At 37.0% G+C, this 15,214-nt stretch overlaps 1 pseudogene; it reads left to right on the forward strand.

Annotated features, from left to right (window-relative positions):
- The window catches only part of LOC106635187 (cofilin-1-like), a 28,986-nt pseudogene extending 15,374 nt beyond the window's left edge, over nucleotides 1-13,612 (forward strand).
- The last annotated feature ends 1,602 nt before the right edge of the window (nucleotides 13,613-15,214 follow it).

Raw genomic sequence — 15,214 nt, forward strand, 5'->3', positions numbered from 1 at the left:
TCTTGTCCTGTCTTTGTCTGGCTTTGGTATCAATAATGCTGATTTTATAAAAATAAATTGGTAAATGTTCTCTCCTCTTCTATTTTCTGGAAAGAATTTGTGTAGAATTGGTATTAATTCACCTTAAAATGATTGATAGAATTTGACAGTGTAACCATCTGGGCTTGGAAAATTTTTTGAGAGGTTTTAAACTATGAATTTAATTTCTTTACAGGTATAGGATTCTTCAGGTTATTTAAATTTGCTTATGTGAGTTTTGATGGTTTGGTTTTGAGGAATTAGTCTATTTCACATAGGTTGTCATATTTATGTGTGTTGAGTTGTTCGTAGTATTTCCTTATTTTTAGAATACCATTGCATTTGTAGTGATATCTTCTCTTTCATTCCTGATATGGTAAATTGTGTCTTTTCTTCGTAATCTTGCAAGAGACTTGTGAATTTCATTGGTCTTAAAGAACCAGTTTTTTGTTTCATTAATTTTTCTCTATTGATTTCTGTTTTCAATTTCATTCATTTCTGCTCCTAGCTTTTAAAAATTTTCTTCCTTCTGCTTGATTTGGGTTTATTTTATTATTATTAACTTTTTAGCTTCTTAAAGATCAGTGACGTGAGAACTTTCTTCTTTTTTAATGTCAATATTTCATGTTATAAATATAAATTTCCCTCTAAGGATTGCTTTAGCTGAATCCTATTCCACAAATTTTCATATGTTGTGTTTTCATTTTCATTCAGTTCAAAATATTTTTTCCTTTTGGCTTCCTCTTTGATCCATGGATTACTTAGAAGTATAATGTTTATAAATGTTTGGAGATTTTACTTTTATTTATTTCTAAGTTTATTCTATTATGATTAGAGAGCATATTTTATATGATTTCAATTCTTTTTTTAGGCTGGATTATGTTTTGATGAATGTGCTGTGCCATGTACATTTTAAAGAGCATGTATTCTGCTATTGTTGGGTGGAGTATTTTATAAATACCTATTAGGTACAGTTGGGTTGATGGTATGGTTCAATTTTTCTATATTTTTGCTGATTTTCTGTTTACTACTTCCATCCATCACTGAGAGAGGAGTATTGATGTTTCCAAATATAATTGTAGATTTGTCTGTTTCTCTTTTCAATTCTATCAGGTTATGATTCACACATTTTATAATGCCCTTCTTTATCTCCAGTAATTTTCTTTGCTCTGAAGTCTACTTTGTCTGATAGTAATATAACTATTCTCGCTTCCTTTTGGTTAGTGTTCACATGGCATATATTTTTCTATTTTTAACATACCTATATAAATGTATTTTGAATTGAGTTCTTTTTTACAACACATACGTAGCTCAGTCATGTTTTTGCGTACATTTTACCAACCTGTTCAGTGGGCATATTTAGGTGTTTTTCCATTTAATGTAATAATTGATATATTCAGATTTAGTCCTACCATTTTATTTATTTGTTTTCTATTTGTTTCCTTTATTTTCTTTCATGTATCTGTTTTCTCTTTTCTACCTTCTTTTGGGGCATTTGTATATTTTTTAAAATTCCATATTTTTGTTAGTTTTTGACTATGTGTGCTTGTTAAAAAAGTTTTTAATGATTGGGATCAAAATATAAATATTTAATTTTACACAACCTACTTAGAATCAATATTTTATCACTTCAAGGGGGATATAGAAATGTTATAATCATTTAGATCCTATTACCTTCCCTCTTTATGTTGCAGTTGTCTTATGTATTGCATTTACATACACTGAAAACCCCATTAATGTTATCAGTTTTGCTTTCAAACATGAAACAAATTTTAAGGAACTTAAGAGGTGAATTGTTTATTTACCTAGATATTTACCATTTCTGTTTTTCCTTCTTTATTCCTTGTTTTTGTTTTGTTTTGTTTTGTTTTTTTAGAGTCGGGGTCTTGCTCTGTCACCAAGGCTGGAGAGCAGTGGCACAATCATAGCGCACTGTAACCTCAAACTCCTGGGCTAAAAGTGATCCTCCCACCTCAGCTTCCGAGTTGCTAAGACTACCACCATGCCTGGCTCCTCCTTTATTCTTGATGTTTCAGGTTACCTTATGATGTCATTTCCGTCTGTCTGAAGAACTTCCATTAGTAATTCTTTAGACCAAGGTATGCTGACAACAAATTATCTTTGTTTTCCTCCCCCAAGAATGTGTTTATTTCAAATTTAATCATGAAGGATATTTGTGCTAAATATAGAATTCTGGGTTGACAGGTTTTTACTTTTAGCCCTTTAAGTTGTTCTACTTCATTCTAGCCTCCGTGGTTTCTGATGAGAAATCTGCAGTCATTCACACTGTTTTTCCCCTGTAAATAATGTATCATTTTTTTTCTACCAGTTTTCAAGAATTTTTCTTGTTTCAGTTTTTAGCAGTTTGATTATGATGTGTTTGGGCATGAGTTTCTTTGGTTATACCCTGTTTGGTGTCTGAGTTTCTTGAATCTGTAAGTTTATGTTTTTTACCAAATTTAAGAAATTTTTAGTTATTCTTTCAAATATTTGATACTACGTTGTATTCTTTCCTTTCTTCTTCTGGATCTCCGATATCATAAATGTTAGATATTTTGGTGGTGTCCCACCAGTCCCTCAGGCACAGCTTTTTTCCCCCAATACTTTTTCTCTCCATTGTTCACATTGGATAATTTCTGTTGCCTCATCTTCAAATTCACTGACTGTTTCCTCTCTCATCTCCATTCTGTAATTGAACCTATACAATTAGTTCTTTATTTTTGTTATTATATTTTTTAGTTCTGAATTTCAATTTCATTTTTTTATTATTTTTTGCATTTCTTTCAGGAACTTTTTAATCTTACATTCTGGTACACTTTTCTAATAACTGTTTTAAAGCTATAGTCAGCTAATTCCAGCATCTATAGCATCCTGGCATTGTCCTCTATTGTCTTTTCCTAGGTGAGCTGAGATTTTCCTGGTTCTTGTATGCTGACTAGTTTTGAATTGTATCCCAGACATTTAATATATTATAAGACTCTGGGTTTTGTTTAAATCATATGGAGAATACTGATATTTTTGTTTTGGCAGGTAATAGATCTGTTTTGGTTCAAGTCAAAAGTTCCAGCCAACCTTCTGTCAGTTGTAGTTTCAATGTCAATTCTGTTTTCAAAAAGAATATTTTGCTTTCCATGCTATTTGGATCTATCCTCTATGTGTACTACCAGTCAGTAGTGGTAGGGTGGTGGACTTGTGTGGTAGACTCTCCTTTAGTTCAGTCTCAAAGTCTTTTTTGGTACATATGCTGTTTGTGATCAGATCCATCCTTGTGCAACTTGAAGGTGAGTCTAGGAGGTTATAATCAACTTAACTACTACTTCCCTGAGTTCCTCCCTCTTCATGGTCTCTAGTACTTTCTTACTCCTGGGACTTCCTCTTTCAGTCCCACAGCCAGAAATCTAGTGCTTTAGTTACCCTGCTGTCGTATGTACTTTCTGGGGCTACACTATGTCCAGGGCTCAGCAGTGGAAGGACAGAGAAGAAAAAATCAACTGGTGTTTATCCCACCCTCCTGAGGCCCCAACTTCTCCATGGAAGAAGGTTCCCCTCCCTCAGAGATATTGGAGCTTGTCACCACCTGCTGACATTGCAGTCATTACCACTGCTTGGTTGGCAGGATTTCTAGGAGCCTGGGGCACTAGAGAATGGAGAACAAAAGAGAAGAAATTGGCAGATTTCTCCCACACTCTCTGAGTATTAGGAGATGCTTTTCCTGCTCCTTGAGCCAGAACTAGAGGGCTTCTCCTGGGGCTCTGTCTGTCTGTGCCTATTCTGAGTTTCAGACTGCCTTATTTCTAGACTGAGGTTCTGATAGGGAAAAAACAAAAACAGAAAACTCACTGCTTGTTCAGTAGTACTTTAAATTCTAGTCTTTTTCCCCAATTCACTTGGTACTTTTTATCTTTCAGTGTCCCCAAGAAGCTGTTTCATGCATTCTATCTAGGTTTTATAACCATATTTAATGAAAAAGACAGGGTGGGCTGGGCGCGGTGGCTCACGCCCTTAATCCCAACAGTTTAGAAGGCCGAGGTGGTCGGATCACCTGAGGTCAGGAGTTCAAGACCAGCCTGGCCAACATGTTGAAACCCAGTCTCGACTAAAAATATAACAATTAGCTGGGCGTGGTGGTGCACACCTGTAGCCTCAGATCGTGCCACTGCAGTCCAACCTGGGTGACAGAGTGAGACTCTATCTCAAAAAAAAAAAAAAAAAAAAAAGACAGGGTGGAGTGTGTTTACTCCATCTTACCTAGAGCTGGAATGGAACATTGTTTTTAAATGGCTGTTATGGATTGAATGTTTTTGTATCCTCAAAATGCACAAGTTGAAGCTCTAACCCTGAAAGTAATGGTATTTAGCAATGAGGCCTTTGAGAGGTAATTAGGATTAGATGAGGTCATGAGAGTGGGGCATCATAATGGGATTAGTGCCCTTGTAAGAGGAGACACCAAAGAGCTCATTCATATTCTCTCTCTCTCTCTCTCTCTCCTTTTTGTGAGGACATAGCAAGAAGGCAGCTGTCTGCAAGCCAGAAAGAGAGGCCTCACCAGGAGTTAAATCAACTGGCACCTTGATTCGGGACTTCCCAGCCTCTCAAACTGTGAGAAAGTAGATTTCTGCTGTTTTCGCCATTCAGTCTATGGTATTTTGTTTTGGCACCTTGAGCAGACAAATACAATTGCCAACATATTCATGAAAAAATTCTTGGCACTACATATTGCCTCATTCTTCCCAATTCAGTCACTACTTTTCTTTATAATTCTACCTGTACATGATTTCTGCAAGATTTATAACAAATTATACTTAGCTGAATTTCTAGACAGAAATAGAAACAAATCCCCCAACACTAGATGGATAGCTTTAGAGATCCAATAATTTTGTGCCATGTAGTTGTAACACTTCAAATATATATATTTTGGTATGTCTTTTTTGAATTAATTTATTGCTTAATTGTTTGGTCTTCAGTCACCTTGACTAAATTTGCCTGATGTTTCTCTGTAAATAATCTCAAGGCTAGGTGACCTAGGTCCTGTTTGGGCCAATTATTTTTATTTTTATCTCTGAGAAGCTTGCCTCAAAGAGAACTTATGGTTAGGAGCCAACAGTCCATTTCTTTCACATACATCCTGTTAAACTATAAGAAACGAGGATCGTATTGAATAAATATAAATGAGTAGAAGGAAGATAAAGCAATTTGCTTGTCTTCTGCAGATAGTAGTTTTAAATAAATTTTTATCTAATAGTAAACAGAACATGAGTAATTCTTGACCATCAAAAGAGAAGGACAAGTCCTTATAATTGGAGTGGAACTGGACTAGAACTAGGCTATTGTCTCAAGTGGGACGAAGACTCTAGAATAGATCAGTGAGCTTTGTACCTAAGGCAATTTCATGTTATGCTCTATTGCTTTCCACCAAATGGGCTTCTTTCTTTCTTCCCCCTCCCCGCCCCCAGTAATCTTCTCCATCTCATCCATTCCCTCTTCTTTTTCTCTTTCTCACAGTTTTTATATCTGTGAACCTGGATGAATTAGTAGATTTAAAGAAGTAGTGGGATTGTAAAAAGCTGCTGATTTTGATCCTCTTTAAAAATCTGTCAACACCTCCCATCTTTTCCTTGTATGCTGCCTTCCTATTCCTGTTCCACCTTTCCATATTGTCCTTCACTTCATGGCCAGGCTTTAGCCCTGCCAGTGGTGGCCAGAGACATGAATTAACTCTGTTTGAGTCATTTAGGAATAAAAAGATTATTACTGACCTCAATTCTAGAATAAAAATACTGTAGTTTTTCTCTCCCACACTATAATTTTACTAAAATGTTACATTGTTCCAGAGTTAATCAGGATACTCTGTGAAATTAAACCTTAATTGTGATTTGGCTACTTCCATCTTAGAGAAAATTAAAAGAGAAATATTAGAAAATGATAATTTCAGGCTGGATGCAGTGGCTCATGCCTATAATCCCAACACTTCGTGATGACAAGGCGGGAAGATTGCTTGAAACCAAAGGTTTGAGATGAGCCTGGGCAACATAGTGAGACCCTGTCTCTAAAAATAAAAGTAAAAAATTAGCCGGGTGTTGTGGTGTGCCCCTGTAGTCCTAGCTACTTGAAGGCTGAGGTGGGAGGATCACTTGAGCCCAGGAGGTTGAGGCTGCAGTGAGTCATGATTGCGCCATTGCACTCCAGCCTAGGTGACAGAGTGAGACCCTATCTCTGAAAAAGAAAAAAGGAAATGATAATTTCATCAGAACTTGTTTGAAAGAGAAACGTTAGTTTCTTGAACAAAATTAGGAGTGCACATTTGAGGGAATTTTGGTTATTTCTACTGCAACTGAGGAAACAGGTATATTGCTATGTTTGATTTGTAATTAACTAGGCCTCATAGCCCTTTTTTCACCCCTTCAGGGAACAGAATATTTCTTAAGTTTGACATTTCTTCTGTTGATGTTCCCTTTGGAAAACATAAAATATAAATAGTGATTAAGGTCTTTCCAGATAGTGTCCCATACCAAAGTGTAGAAAGAACATACATAATGTCCCATACCAAAGCATAGAAAGAACATAACATGACATGATAATGTAAAGTAATATATGATGATATTTTTATCTCAGGGATATATTATATCCAGCTGATAAGTTGTATTTGTATGTTTGTTTATAATTGAAAAAGTATGTAGTCTTTTAGTCACGGAGCTTATGAGTACTTAACTGAGCATCTCTCTGATACGTAAAAAAACTGCTAGCATGAGAAGTACAAAGGTACAAAGATTTACCTAGTAATTTTTTTTTTTAATCTCTAAGAAACTTCAGTGGAAGCAGGACTGCTTCCACTGTAGTGAAAGCTAAGATGTAGTTAGGAGTTGTCAAGCTTTACACTAGAGGCTATATGAAGTTTTGATTCTAAGTGTTAATGTACCTTCTGACAACTGTGAATGAACCTGGTTCCTGGGGAGCCCGTTCTGGTTTTCTCTTTGCACAGTTAAGCTGAGACTAGCATCATTCTAGTTTGCAGGCGACATTCTCTGGGAAGCTAGTCTATGGGGAAGATGACATCTTCTGAACCTAGTCCCCACAGAGAACTTTGAACGAGTGGAATCAAGAGGTTGCCTGCATTCTTGCTCATGTCACAATGCTGGACATGTGACTTCAGAGAAGCATGTGCCAGGTCAATATGATTGGGCTGTTCTCACAATACAAGGCCTTGACCATAGAGTGATTCAGAGGCAAATGCAGCCTTCTTAGACTCTTAACCAAAACATTGGTATGACATAAAATTATAATTAATAAAAGATATACAGTTATTTCAAAAGTACCGTTTTATTGGGACATCTCAAAGGACTAAGAAAATGTTTATTTTCTTATCTCCTATCTTTTATTTGTTAATAGCTGTTCATCGCTCATCAGCCTTTACTGAAAGCTTATCATGTATCAAACAATATGCCAGTTGTCAGAGAGGGCAGCAAAGAGAGTACAATTGAGTTAGATAGAGTACCTGCACTCAATAATAATAACAGCTAACACTTATATAGTGCTTTCTGCGTGCCAGGCTTGTCCTAAGTGATTTTACACACACACACACACACACACACACACTCCCTCACTCAATCCTTATAAAAACCCACTGATAGGCCGGGTGCGGTGGCTCATACCTGTAATCCCAGCAACTTTGGGAGGCTGAAGCAGGCAGATCACTTGAGGTCAGGAGTTCGAGATCACCCTGGCCAACATGGTGAAACCTCATCTCTACTAAAAATATAAAAATTAACCAAGCATGATGGCAGGTGCCTGTAATCCTAGCTACTCAAGAGGCTGAGACAGGAAAATCACTTGAACCTGGTAGGTGGATGTTGCAGTGTGCCGAGATCGTGCCACCACACTCCAGCCTGAGCAACAGAGTGAGACTCTATCTAAAAAAAAAAAAAAAAAATTAAAAACCCAATGAGGTGGCTACTATTATCATCCCCATTTTACGGATGAGGACATGGGTACATAGAGATTAAGTAACTTGCCAAAGATCTCACAACTGGTAAGTGGCAGAGGAAAATTTGAAAACAAACAATCTGGTTCCAGAAACTGTACTTTTAACCTCATGATAGCTTCCTGAGGAATTTATGATCTGAGTATATATAGTAAGTACCTCCCCTTTCAGGGTAAGGCAGTAGGTAATGGTGAACAGGGAAGCAAAAGGTGACTCAGGTTGAGTAAACAACACCAAGCATATCTGACTCAAGGAATGCTTCAGAGGCCAGGGGTGCATGCCTGTAATCCCAGCACTTTGGAAGGCTGACACAGGAGGATCACTGGAGCCCAAGTTCAAGACCAGCCTGCACAACATGACAAAACCTTCTCTTTACAGAAAATACCAAAATTAGGTGGGCTTTATGGCGCATGCCTGTAGTTCCAGCTACTTGGGAGGCTGAGAGTTGGGAGAATCACTTGAGCCTGGGAGGTTGAGGCTGCAGTGAGCTGTGATCATGCCACTGCACTCCATCCTAGGCAATAGAGTGAGACTCTGTCTCAAAAAAAAAAAAAAAGAAAAAGAAAAAGAAAAAAAAAGGAATGCTTCAGTCTGCTCCAAAGAAAAGAATGGAGTAATGTGAAGTATTAAATGTAGCAAGATGCCACTGCAGTAGCTCACACCTGTAATCCCAGCACTTTGGGAGGCTGAGACGGGAGGATCACTTTAGCCCAGGAGTTCAAGACCAGCCTGGGCAACATAGTGAGACCCCATCTCTTAAAAAAATAATAAAAAGTAAATAAAAATAAATGTAGCAAGAAATTAGAAATCTTTATGAACAGATGGCAATCCAGTTTAATGTTATGTGCATGGCCACAACCCTTATTCCACTACATCCTCCTTTCACATATATATTATGAAGGTTAATGAATACAATCATTGTGATAACATTTCTTTTCTCCCTTTCTCCCTCCTCTGGTAGAGTACTCACATAAAGGCTGCATTCACAATTGAGGTTAGAACTTGTCTAGGCATGTCTAGTGAGCAATGGGAGGAGTCTGCTAGGAAAGTACTTTCAGAATACTGGAAACCTTAGGGAGAAAACTCCTCCTGAAGGTAGAAAATTGCAGAAATTATAATAAAGCCTCAGCTGCTATAGGAGAAGGATAGCTTTAGTACTTTTGGTAGGGAAGCAGCGTAGCAGCAAATTTTAAGAGATATATGAGAGGTATTTAAGTGGATCATGCCTGTAGGTCATTTAGTAGTAGTATGCAATCAATAAATATTCATTATTACTTGTGTGACAGTGCTCACCCCACACTGTCCTTTATAGAAACATATTTGCAGAGACCTGGGGAGAAAATGCAAACATGCCAGAGGGCTTCATAAGACCATACATACCCTTTAATGACTCCATTAAGGGTTATCAACAAATGTTAGTAATAATAAATATAATTATTATCATTATTGTTCTTATTACAGCCTCATTTTATGTTATTACTGATTTTTTAATGGGGTCAGTGAGAAAATAAGACTTCATTCTCAAAATATTCAAATGTCTAGTCAGATCCTGGCAGCAGCTGCAGCGGCTCTCCTTGCCATCTCCTTTTCACTTCTGGAAACATGGGCTCCCATGTGGCTGTCTTTGATGATGTCATCAAGGTGTTCAGTGACATGAAAGTGTGCAAGTCTTCAACACTAGAAAAGGTGAAGAAGCGCAAGAAGTTGCTGCTCTTCTGCCTGAGTGAGTACAAGAAGTACATCATCCTTGCGGAGGCCAAGAAGATCCTGGTAAGTAATGTGGACCAAACCATTGATGATCCCTATGCCACCTTTGTCAAGATGCTGACAGTAAGGACTGCCGCTACGCCCCCTATGACGCCACCAAGGACAGCAAGAAGAAGGACCTGGTGTTTATCTTCTGGGCCTCTGAGTCTGCATCCATTAAGAGCAAAATGATCTATGCCAGCTCCAAAGACGTCATCAAGAAGCAGCTAGGGGTCAGCACTGTCGTCTTCTTGGAGGGCAAACTTTGTGATCCCCTCCAGCCCCCTTCCTGGAGAATCTACTAGTCCCAGACCTGCCCTCAGGGATTGCAGGCTGCCCCCTTCCTGCCAGACTGGAGGGGCTGGGGGAATCCCAGCAGAGGGAAGGCACTCCCTTCACCCCAATTGCCAAACAGCCCCCCAACTCCCTGGATTTTCCTCCTCTCTCCATCCCTGACAGTTCTGGCCTTCCCAAACTGCTTGGATCTTCTGATTCCTCTTGGGTTGAAGCAGACCAAGTTCTCCCAGGAACCCCAGTTGGGGAAGGCCTATATATATATTTTAAAAACAACCCCACTCTCCACCTGTTCCTCCACCTTCCCATGCTACAACTTCTAACCACAACAGTGACTCTGTGCTTGTCTGTTTAGTTCTGTGTATAAATGGAATGTTGTGAAGATGGCCCCTTCCCATGCCAGCTGGTTCCTCTCCCTTGGTTATGGCCGCTAATGGAAACCAGACTAGTGAGCGACCTTTAATTTTTTAAAAAAGAAAATACAATAAAATAATACTCAAATGTTTAAGCAGATTTCCCAAAACAGAGTAGAATAGAATTATATGAATAAGCAAACAATTTAATTGTTACTACTGGCATTATGTTATGGATTTTGCTTTCCTACAGAAAATAACTCCACAACTGATTTTATTAGTATAGAATTAATTTCTTGCTAAGAGTCATTTTCGCTTATCTCACCATTGGATATTTGCAAAATCACTAATATTTCTTTTATCCATCATTCATATGTAAGTAAATATGTACCTTACTTCCTTTTTCCAGGCAAGTAGAGGTTTCAAATATAGCCATGTGTCACATAACAGGGATTTGTTCTGATAAACGAATCCATAGACAATTTTGTCTTTGTGCAAACATGATAAAGTGTACTTGCACAAACCTAGATGGTGTAGCCCACTACACACCTAAGCTATGTGGTATAGCCTGTTGCTTCTAGGCTACAAACATGTACAGCATGTTACTATACTGAGTACTGTAGGCAAGTGTAACATAATGGTCAGTATTTGTGTATCTAAACATACCTAAATATAGAAAAGGTACAGTAAAAATATGGTATAAAAGATAAATGGTATACCTGTATAAGGCATTTACCATGAATGGAGCTTGCAGGACTGGAAGTTGCTCTGGGTGAGTCAATGAGTGAGTGGTGAGTCACTGTGAAAGCCTAGGACATTATTGTACACTACTGTAAACTGCATAAACACTGCACACTAGGCTACAATTTATAAAAAAATTTCTTCAATAATAAGCTATTAAATAACATAAAGTTGTAAATAATAATAAATTATTATTACATATCAACAATATTTTCTTTATATCCTATAAGCTTTTTTCTATTTTTAAATTAATTTCTTAAAATTTTTTAAACTTATTTTGTTAAAAACTAAGACACAAACACCCATGTAAGCACAGGCCTACACATGGTGAGGATCATCAGTATCGGTGTCTTCCACATCCACATTTTGTCCACTGGAAGCTCTTCAGAGTTAGTAACATACACGGAGCTGTCGTCTGCTGTGATATTGAAGCTGTTTTCTGGAATACCTCCTGAAGAACCTGCCTGAGGCTGTTTTACAGTTAACTAAAAAAAAATAAGTAGAAGGAGTACACTCTAAAATAACAATTAAAAGTATGGTATAGTAAATACATAAAGTGGTAACAGTTGTTTATTATCATTATCAAGTATTACATAGTGTACATAATTGAATGTGCTATACTTTTATATGACTGGTAGTGCAGTAAGTTTGCTTGCACCAGCATCACCGCAAACTGTGAGTAATGCATTACTCCATGACGTTAGGATGGCTAGGTTCACAAGGCGATAGGAATTTTTCAGCTCCATTATAATCATGGGACTGCCTTGGTATATGCGGGCTGTTGTTGACAGAAACGTCATTATGTCACGCAAGACTAGATAATTAGGGAATCCTTTTCCTCCTAATTGGTTATTTGAGCTGTTTAATCTCCCTTCCACTCCCAGCAAGTGTAGTCATTAAAATACCTTACATAACTATGGAGCCTTCATGATTAGAACTGCGATATGATGATGTTACATACCCACTCAGGGTTCTCTGCTTCAGGGCCAAAGTTTGGGCAATGTCACACCTATTGTACTTTTTGGATGGGTTTCTCTGTCATGAGAGTAATGGGAAATGAAAGAAGGATGAGCCCAATGTAATTCTGAGAATCAGATTTAACTAGTATCTGATAAGGCTTGCAAAATTTCCATGTTGATAAGTTGATCTAATTTATTTGTTTAACCTGCTGTATAATGTTTTATCATATGAAAATATCACATTTGATTTATCTATATGGAACATTTAGATTCTAATTTTTTGCTGTTTTAAATAATATTTCCATGAATTTCCCTATACATGTTTCTGCTTTCAATATATAAAAGTTTTGCTAGAGTAGGGGTCTTTAAACTTTTTGTTAGCTTATCCCACAAACAATTTGGAAAAACTTTTCCTCTATACACATGGTAGAGTTAGAATTGAACTTTTTTATTCTAAGTTTAAGTAGGTGGAAAGGAAGTAATTTCCTAGTTATGTAACTTTTTTTTTTTTTTTTTTTTTTGGAGACAGAGTTTTTGCTCTTGTTGCCCAGGCTGGAGTACAATGGCGCAATCTCGGCTCACTGCAACCTCCACCTCCCGGGTTCATGCGATTCTCTCCTGCCTCAGTCTCCCGAGTAGCTAGGATTACAAACACCCGCCACCACGCCCTGCTAATTTTTTTTTTTTTTTGTATTTTTAGTAGAGACAGGGTTTCACCTGTATTTTTAGTAGAGACAGGTTTTCACCATGTTGGCCAGGCTGGTCTCGAACTCCTGACCTCAGGTGATCCACCCGCCTCGGCCTCCCAAAGTGTTGGGAGTACAGGCGTGAGCCACCATGCCTGGCCTATGTAACATTTAAAGTAGAATTCTTAAGTGTATCCAATATTCATAAATACCATAGTAATTTGTTGCCATTGCCCATCAAAACATTAAAAAAACGAACAAGCATTTTTCACAATGGGAAATTTTACATCATTCTTTTTTCTCTTTGAACTTGAATTTTTTTTCCAATTCTGATACAGATTTTTATTTGGATGTAATATATATTATGTGTGAATATCTTTTATTGATGATGACTGTATCATATTTCCATGCAACAAATTTTATAAAAATTTAAATTGTGTTAAATTTTCTGGACCATAATGCTCCTCAGTGTTAAAAATTATTCCAAATTATCATTAATATTTTTGTATAATCAAATAAATACTTTTAAATTTTGATAATTATTAAATATAAAAAAATCAACTGGGCTTAAAAAATTGGTTTATATATCATAAATGAATTTTATATATTCCTAGAAGGAGACAAGTTCAGCATTAGATCATTTATCCCTAGTTTTTGCTTTTATGTTGTAAACACTGAGTAATATTATTCACATAAGTAGATGGTGAGTGAAAGGAATTGTTTTAGCAGTGTTACTCATTTATTTGAAAGCTTCCCAAATTATATGTCATACATCACTTAGTGATCTTATTTTTAATGATTTTTCAATGAATAGTTTCAATAGGTTCTCCTTCAATTTACCAGAAAAAAAATTAATGTTAAACAGGTTAACTTTTAAAAGGGTTTGTTGGTAAAATTATTCAGCTACTTAGCAGCAATATCATTATTGCAGATGATCTCTTTAGCTCCTTGCAGGTTTTTACACTTTCAGGCAGTACATCATTTCAGCATTCAGATGGAGAGGGGTATTCCGTTCTCTTTTAAAGTGGGATAAAGGGCACTGTGAAAGGGGAAATGGGGACAAGGAACTACTAGGTCCACTTGACTACACTAGTTCTGAGGCACATCAGATGTAGGAGAAAGTGTATATGGAAGTTATGGAATTGATTCTCTTGAAACTAAGAACCTTATTTCTCCTATTTGAAGACCACTACTCTGATGTTTATACCCAAAAGTGGAATTGCTTGTGTTGGAGTCTCCTAAGCTGTGTAACTGTTTCACTGAAGTCACATCACTGAGGACATTGCTGTGCCTCTCAAGGACTCAGGAACAGTCCCTCTGAAGGTCCATATATGTAAGTCATAGCAATCTTCTAAATTTGGGAAAAATCCCTTGGTCACCTTATTTAAATAACTGGTGAGCAATGAGTAGTAATCCATCAGTGTTCTATAAGACACCAAATTTCTTTCTATAATGTGGCTTTTGACAACTTCTGGAAGTATTTTTATTCATGATTCCCACATTTCTTTCTTTAAAGGGCATCATTAGTCTACCATCAACCAAGATGTTATACAAAGACAGCATCGTAATTCATTTACATTGAGTGCCCTAAAGCACAAATGCCTTTAAGGCCTTCTTTACTCTCTATTAATTGCAAAATAAACAGATGTCTACTGGAGAAGGTTATTAGAAATAATTTGTGCAGTTTGGGAGAACTAGGGGTCAGGATTCCTTGACTCAGCTTCTGAAACAAACTCAAGCCCACTAAACCACCAAGGTAACTACATCCAGAAATCTGCAAACCAGAAAATGTTTGCCCTGAATAAGGTAAAGGACAAAAAAGAATAAGGGCAAACATTTTCTCGTTTGCAGATTTCTGGATGTAGTTGCAAAGGACAGTACATTTCAAAAACAGAGTAATGGCCATTCTCAAGCAGGACTCAGTTTAATTCTACTTGAAAAGAGTGAGAACATTTAATGTGCCAAATTCAAGTCATAAGGAAAAGTTGACCAGTTAATAGGACAAATGCCACAACATTGTAAAATAAACAAGATTTGAAATGCAGAAAATCCTATTTTACAATGAACAAGTCTACAAGAACACAAGAATAAAGCACATCTTAATTAAGTCCTCCCTCTTACTTGTTTCAACAGGTGATGTAGGAAAACAGTGGTCCCATGAGTGGCAGCAGCCAATGGCCTGGGGCTGCACCCTGGGAACTAGCCAAGACAAAGATGCCATGTCCAGAAAAGAAATTTCAGAAATGACCTATGGCTCAGAGCCATGTATGTAAATGAGGTTATTTTTTTTTTCTCTGAAAATGGTCGGTTTCTATCCATTAGCTTTCTTCCAGTTCCCTGACTTCATAAAATTTATGTTAAGGATTTGAAATATTCCCAGATTAATTTTCAAGTACCATGACTTTACTTAGAGACTTCATTTTTCTTTAGGGTTCCCTG

Source organism: Pan paniscus, chromosome 8 (assembly GCF_029289425.2).
Source record: "Pan paniscus chromosome 8, NHGRI_mPanPan1-v2.0_pri, whole genome shotgun sequence".
In the NCBI taxonomy this organism is placed as follows: Eukaryota; Metazoa; Chordata; class Mammalia; order Primates; family Hominidae; genus Pan; species Pan paniscus.